The sequence below is a fragment of the Leptonychotes weddellii genome, chromosome 2, assembly GCF_054177405.1.
Source record: "Leptonychotes weddellii isolate Sample4059 chromosome 2, ASM5417740v2, whole genome shotgun sequence".
Classification (NCBI taxonomy): domain Eukaryota; kingdom Metazoa; phylum Chordata; class Mammalia; order Carnivora; family Phocidae; genus Leptonychotes; species Leptonychotes weddellii.
In genome coordinates, this window is record NC_138370.1 from 31,475,284 (window position 1) to 31,483,615 (window position 8,332).

Sequence of the window (8,332 nt, forward strand, 5' to 3'; positions counted from 1 at the left end):
GATGGCCAGGTAGTTGGTGGGGGGAGGTGGGGAGAGAGAGGCTTCTATAAAATGCTTTTTTAGAGACCCTTGGCTTTGGGAAGAAAACATCCAAATATGAGACCAGCATTGTTTTTGAAAGAAAGAAAGAAAACTTGCATGGTATGTACCATGTGTCAGCCTGGTAAATAAATGGCATTAAATTATTTATCATCACAAAAACATTATGGAGAAGATACTATATTTGCCCTTTTTACAGATGAGGAAACTGAGACACATAAAGATCACAGCTAGTCAATGTCAGAGACAGGATTCCACCCGAGGCCAACTAACACCAGAATCTGTGCTGTTAACCATGACCCTCATGTGCACATGAGTACGCTGTAGATTTTTCATCAAAGAGTGCATATGAGTCAACCCATATACAGGCAGTTGAACTTGTCGTACAAAATTATGTGCCCTCCCCTTCCCCCCAAACTAGTCCATTGTTATGGGAATGTTTAACGTTTGGGAGCAAAGGTGGGTGTCAAGATGCCTTCTAGAGATGGTGCTGAAATTCCATATCCATAGGGGACTATCACAAAAGACACTGTGCATAATGCGTCCAGTTTTGTGGGGAAGATGCAAGTGGGATCAATTAGATGTGACGCTTTCCCTGATAAAGCCAATGGTCTAGTGGAGAAATTTGACCCATGCACAAGACTAAGACCCTTCATAACTACTTGTTCACCTGCACAGCATCACCAGAAGTCTGGGAATTCCAGACCGAACTACTGGTCCTGGAATGGGCAGGAGATCTTCAAGCAAGAAGAGAAACTTCTAGGATGGTCAGAATCAGTAATGACACAGAAAGGAGAGGAGGGTATTTGAGTAGGGACCATGTGTAGTGGAGAGGCACACGTGTGGGGGTACAGGTGGGGGCCCAAGGGCAGACCCAAAAGAAGCCCACCACCATAAAGTGCCCTGGGGTCAGCAGCCTCTGACACAGCCTCTCAAAGTGTCTTCCCCAAATGCCTGCAAAGACACAGGAAAAGAGGAAAACTTAAAACAACACTAAAAACTAGAACTGATGGCTGATCTATTTCCAACATCTGGGAAGAATTTCTATTAACTATAAAGCAGATGGAGTTGAACTGAAAAATACCCACCGTTTGCCCTACTGACAATAACAGTAATCCCATTCTCCTGACAGGTGGTTTCGTTCCCCAGTTCCACCCCACTCTCTGGCCCCTGGCTCAGAAACACCAGAGTGCCGGAGATCTGACTCCTTATGGCACAAGTCTGTTTTCATATATCCATTATCTGTCTTTCTATATCAGGAAAAGACCATAGCATCCAGAAAACATGTCAATGGGAAGAAGAGTCTTGAGAGTAAGAACCTGGGATATATGAGCCCTTACATAAAGAGAGAGACAGAGAGCATGTGCTCTGGACAGCAGGAAGACAGAATTCCATTTGAGTCCAGATGAGCAGCACTGGGGGAAAGCCTGCAAACAGCATGAATTTTGACACCCAAAATCCACTTTGACCAGTGCAGCCAAAGGCAATGCATAAACCTTATCAGCATAGATGAACTCTTGTTAGAGTGAAGAAAAAAATGTTTTTAAATGCCAGCATGAGGTCTAGGAGGGAAAAAAGCTGAGAATAAGGAAAATGGAATTGAGAATTTAAAGAAAAAGAAAGAAATCTTACCTCTAAAAATTATTTACTATTAGAACTGAATAAAACCTTTGAAAACTAACTTAGCATTCACAATAGGGAAAGAATGGGCTGTGAGAAAAAGATGACAGCATTCTCTAGATGAGATAAGGATTTCAGGTAAACTAAAAATGCAATCTCAGAATTCAAATTTACTCATAGGCAATGAAGAGCACAAATGCCACCTGGAAAGTAACTGAAATAGTTATTTGTTAAACAAATCTGAAGAACTTTCCTAAAATTTAAATGAAGAGGACCAAGGAAAAAAATTAGTGAAACTAAGATTGAGAATACAGAGCAAAGAAAAGAACTATCTAAACTAAGCAGCATGTATGGTTGCGACTGTGTTGGACCCAGTTTACACTACTCCCTGATTTATCTGACACCACCTGCCGCTTGGACCCTTGGCCACTTGCTCAATGGAGAGCATTGACCTCTGGTGCCTTATCTCTTAATACTGCCACTGCCTAGGGGTCCCTCATGGTGAGGACCTTCCCTTCATCATAGGGAAGGTCTTCATCACACCCACTGTGACTGAAGCCCCAGCAGCCAGGACTGACCCCACCAGATTGCAGAGGCTCTGGATCTTCCTTCCTACATGGTTGAAGAATCTTGCTTCAGGTCATGAGACATGGCTTCCCCAGTGAATGATGCTAGAAGAGGCAAATATCAGAATCTGGAAATGAGGGGAAGTTAACACCTCATGGAGGAACTTGGAGCATGAAGGACAAGAAACTGTAAGGAAGGACAGTATATTCCTCTCTCTGTCCCCCAGTGATGGCCCCATGGTGCAATGCTTCCATAGCTCCCATCTGGAAGACATATCATGCCCACAGAACTAACTATGTTATTTTATGAAGCTACAGTCACCTCAGTAACCCACCAAATTCTGTTTCCTTTCCCTGCTTGCCTCACACTCAACCTTGCCCTTCTGGGATTATACCTTCCTTAGCCTTAGTACATGAACTTTGTCTCAGGCTCTGCTTTCTAGAAAACCCAGACTAGAACAAAGACCGTGCACATAAAAGTCCCCACAACAAAGATTAGTAAAAAGAGACCTTATTATACAGACATTTGCAATTTTTATGCAAAAATTAAAGAAAAGTTCTTAAAAGATTTCAATCCAGGAAAAACAAAACATATTTTTTAAGGCTGTATAAATTGAACAAAAACCAGTGGACTTCATGTTTTTCTATAAAAATAAATGCTGAAAAACAATGCAGCTACATATACATAATTCTGGAGGAGAAGCCTGTGTCCCAAGAATTTTTGAGGTGGGGGGAGGGGCAGAGGGAGAGAGAGAGAATCACAAGCAGATTCCATGCTCAGTGCAGAACCTGATGTGGGGCTTAATCTCAGGACCCTGAAATCATGACCTGAGCTGAAACCAAGAGTCAGATGCTTAACCGACTGAGCCACCCAGGCTCCCCATGTCCCGAGAATTTTTGGACAGCTGCTTTGTTCTTCATGTGTGAAATATTTCAGATATGCAAAAAATAATAGTAAATGTATATCTTTCTATGTTTATTGAATATTAACTTGAAGATCATTATAGCTAACCAATAAATAAATAAATAATTAGTAACTGAAAATGGAACCTCAGTTGTAAAAGGATGGTCGTCTTTTTGCTTATTATCATAAAGATCAACTAAAATGACATCAAAAAGCAGTATAATGAAAAGGTAGTATTTCTGTACCAAAGAATAAGAGAATGTAGAGAAGAGAGGGAGGGGGTGTCCTACACCCAGTTCCAACATGTATATTTATGAATCTATGAAATCTTAATGGCACAATAGGCTTAGCATAGAAAGTAAATATTAAATAAGGAAAGGAAATGTTTAAGTTTCTCAAAATAGGAGATGAGAACTTTTTTAAAAATGTGAGGGAGAAATACTATTTTAGGGGCACCTGGTGGCTCAGTCGTTAAGCGTATCATCTGCCTTCGGCTCAGGTCATGATCCCAGGGTCCTGGGATCAAGCCCCGAATCGGGCTCTCCGCTTGGCAGGAAACCTGCTTCTCCCTCTCCCACTCCCCCTGCTTGTGTTCCCTCTCTCCCTGTGTCTCTCTCTGTCAAATATATAAATAAATAATCTTTAAAAGAGAAAGAAATACTACTTTAGAGGGAAAATAAAAACCCAGAATCAGATGTCCCAAGATGAAATCCCAGCTCTCCCCTGCTTGCATATCTTTGGGCAAATCACATAGCAGTCTGAACATCCACGTTTTCATTTATAAAATCAGGGTCATAACGAAACCTACCTAACAGATTTATTGCAAGGATAAATTAAATAATGCATCCTACAGTTTTAACAAAAGACTATAAAAATGTAAGGAATTCTTATTAATAGACGTATTTATATTTGTGCTTACAAGTTCTCTAGCAGGAGATCATAGTAGAAGTATCTGTCCTTTCTAGACTGTCCCCAGTCTTCTACAGTTTTGTCCTGTGACTATCTGTTAATAAGGAATCTGAAGGTGAAAGAATATGTCACACAGGAAAGTCAAAAATACCCCACATTGATTTCCAAATATCTAAGTTCTGGATCCAACTAAAGATAACACATCTGGATCCCTGAGATGCAGAAAATACACCTCCTTTGCCTGGTGGACAGGTTCTCTGGAAGGCCAGCTGCATCCTATTTCGACAACCTTATTTTCCCTCTTTTCCGTACGAACATTGGCCAGTCCTCTCACCAATCTCCCTACACAGACTGACGCTGTTGGCACCTGCAACCGCCTCCGCCGGCACTGTCACGGCCGTCACTGCCACGGCCGTCACTGCCACGGCTGCTGCCAGAGTCGGGAGTCTCTGTGCTCCGTACACCCCCCGCACCCCTGTACCCCGAGGCTGCACAGCTGCCACCGCTGTCTCCGGGACCGCAGAAAATGCAGGTGACGGACTTCTCTCATCTCCCGCCAGCGCCTCCTACTGGCAGAATGTGGCGGCAGAGCAGCAGGGATCAGTTCAGAGATGTGCAGTTCTCAGATTTCCAGCCCCTGAGATGTGGGAAAGCGCAGTCCACGCCAGACCTGAAGCCCAAGTATGGCGGTCAGACACCAAAGGATCCAGTGTTAGGTTCGACGCTTGACTGCAGTCAAAATAGTATTCTCATAGAATGAACTTCTGAGATATAGGGTCAGCCTGAACCACTGTTCAATAGTTAGATTATTCTTACCTTTGGAAGTTTTAGTAGTAAATCTGAAGAGTTTAATATCATAGTGTGGGAACAACAATAGTTTGCTCTACAGAACTTCAGGTTCAATACAGATTGGTGGAGGAAGAAGCAAGACATTTGGGGGTATCTCATGTTTCTCTTATGCTTTATTTTTTTCCTACATACTTTTTTTTTATATACTTTTTATATTTGGATGAAGGATGGTCTATCTTGGAAGTCATAGTATATGATTTTGGAGGGTTTTTTTTTTTCTTCTTATAATGTTTTGTGTTTACGAAAATGACTATCTGCTTTGAATTTTTCACCAAATATGAAAAAGTCCAGACCGTATTTTGTCTTATAAAATTCTCCGCCTAAATGGGATTCAGTGACAAAAATTAAACATAGTTTTCCAAGATCTTTTAATGTTTTGAATGTCAAAATATCAATTATATAAAGATCAAAGTATCATATGATATAATCTCTATTATTCTGTCTTGTATGATTATCTAAATGTTTATGAGCATTTGCCATCTCAAAAAATACATAAGCATCCTTCGTAAAGTTAGGCTACTCACATCCTGTCTCTTAAACTTGTATAAGATCGGTCTATTTAGGAGTTTGAAAGTACTTGACAGGTGTTATATAAAACTAACAGCTTTCATAAATATTAATTATTACAGCATCTTACTATTAGAATAGAATTTCAACATATAAAGGACACAGAGATCTTTCACTCCAAGTTACATCTAGAATGCTTACCTTTATATGAAAGCAAATATTCACTTATTAATAATAAATTCAAATCATATGCCATGTGAATATGATTAACATTACGCTGTTAACCAATGTGATCCCAGGATCTTTGATTTCACAAGTCCAGAGGTGGCATGACACTGAAGTCAGCACGGGGCTATTTGACTTTCCAAAGGCCCCAGTCAAAGTCAAACAAGAGAGTTTAGCAGAATATCAAGGCTGAAGCTACTCTTCAGGGACCATAAGCTGTGTGTTTTGGTTTTTTTTGTTCTTCTTCACCAAAACACAACACAAAACAAAACAAAACAAAACAAAAAGCAGAAAAACTTCATTTGAGCCCTGAACTCAATTTGCTGCACTGAACAAAAGCAGCTTGCTGATGAGGCCAGTTTCCTCCCCTAAAGAAAAGCCAGGATCCATAGGAAGAACCTGGCCTTGTTCCAATCCAGCAGGCAACTCCTGGCCATCCTCAGATCTTTTCGTGCACCTTTGGTAGCCCCAGCATCTAGGAAGCTTGAGCTTCCAGTGCACTTGTTCATGTTTTTAAGCAGGGAGAACATTCTTGGTGGAATATGGAAGAGGTAAGTATGAAAGACTACACCAGGTGTCTCCAGGAAGCTCCTTGTGAAATTGCCTGTCTGGCTGCAAACAGCTGCTCAATTGCCCTCTCCTCCCCCAGATCCCCAATATCCCCTCAAAAGCCTCTCCTTTCAATAAGAAGAAATAATTTGGAGAAAGCATTCCTGGAAGGTATCCCTAGAAGAAGGCAAAAGAGGACATTTCAGATCTGCAGGGGAGAAGCAGTCAAATTTAAAATCTTCTCTTCGTTACATTGGAGGCCTTACATTCCTTTAGTTTTAGCCTGAGAGGACCTACTGCCCTCCTGACCTGCCCCTGAAGATGGGCCAAAGGCCTTCCCTGAAGGAATGTGGAACCCAGGGCTCACCCCACTGAATATCCCTCTCTTCCCTAGCAGGTTTCTTGAGGAGAAGAGCAAAAGTACCTTGAATTAGAAAGACAATGACATCACCAGAGGTTTGGCTGAAGGGAGCAGTTGTGCTGAATTGGCTTAGTTGGTAAATTGGCCTATGAGCCAAATATGGTCAGCTGCCTGTTTTTACATATTCCATGAACTAAGAATGATTCTTATAGTTTTCATGAAAATAGAAATGGAAGGAAAACTTCCAAACCCATTTTATGAGGCCAGCATTACCTTGATCCCCAAACCAGACAAACATCCCCCAAAAAGAATTACAGACCAATATCCCTGATGAGCATGGATGCAAAAATTCTCACCAAAATACTAGACAATAGGATCCAACAGTACATTAAAAGGATTATTTACCGTGACCAAGTGGGATTTATTACTGGGCTGCAAGTTTGGTTCAACATTAGCAAATCAATCAATGTGATACATTACATTAATAAAAGAAAGAACAAGAACCATATGATCCTCTCAATAGATGCAGAAAAAGCATTTGATAAAGTACAACATTCTTTCTTGATTAAAACTCTTCACAGTGTAAGGATAGAGGGTACATACCTCAATATCATAAAGCCATCTATGAAAAACCCACAGCGAATATCATTTGCAATGAGGAAAAACTGAGAGCCTTCCCCCTAAGTTCAGGAACATGGCAGGGATGTCCATTATCACCACTGCTGTTCAACATAGTACTAAAAGTCTTAGCCTCAGCAATCAGACAACAAAAAGAAATAATAGGCATCCGAATCGGCAAAGAAGTCAAACTCTCACTCTTTGCAGATGATATGATACTTTATGTGGAAAACCCAAAAGACTCCACCCAAAAACTGCTGGAACTTATACAGAAATTCAGAAAAGTGGCAGGATATAAAATCAATGCACAGAAATCAGTTGCATTTCTATACACCAACAAGACAGAAGAAAGAGAAATTAAGGAGTTGATCCCACTTAGAATTGCACCAAAAACCCTAAGATACCTAGGAATAAATCTAACCAAAGAGACAAAGAATATGTACTCAGAAAACTATAGAATACTCATGAAAGAAATTGAGGAAGACACAAAGAAATGGACAAATGTTCCATGCTCATGGATTGGAAAAACTAATATTGTGGAAATGTCTATGCTACCTAGAGCAATCTACACATTCAGTGCAATCCTTATCAAAATACCATCAACTTTTTTCACAGAAATGGAACAAATAATCTTAAAATTTGTATGGAATCAGAAAAGACCCTGATTAGCCAGAGGAATGTTGAAAAAGAAAAGCAAAGCTGGCGGCATCACAATTCCGGACTTCCAGCTCTATTACAAAGCTGTCATCATCAAGACAGTATGGTACTATCACAAAAGCAGACACATAGATCAATGGAACAGAATAGAGAACTCAGAAATGGACTCTCAACTCTATGGTCAACTAATTTTCAACGAAGCAGGAAAAATGTCCAATGGAAAAAAGACAGTCTCTTCAACAAATGGTGTCGGGAAAATTGGACAGCCACATGCAGAAGAATGAAACTGGACCATTTCCTTACACCATACACAAAAATAGACTCAAAATGGATGAAAGACCTAAATGTGAGACAGGAATCCATCAAAATCCTTGAGGAGAACACAGGCAGCAATCCCTTCAACCTCAGCCATAGCAACTTCTTCCTAGACACATTGCCAAAGGCAAGGGAAGCAAGGACAAAAATGAACTATTGGGACTTCATCAAGATAAAAAGCTTTTGCACAGCAGAAGAAACAGTCAACAAAAC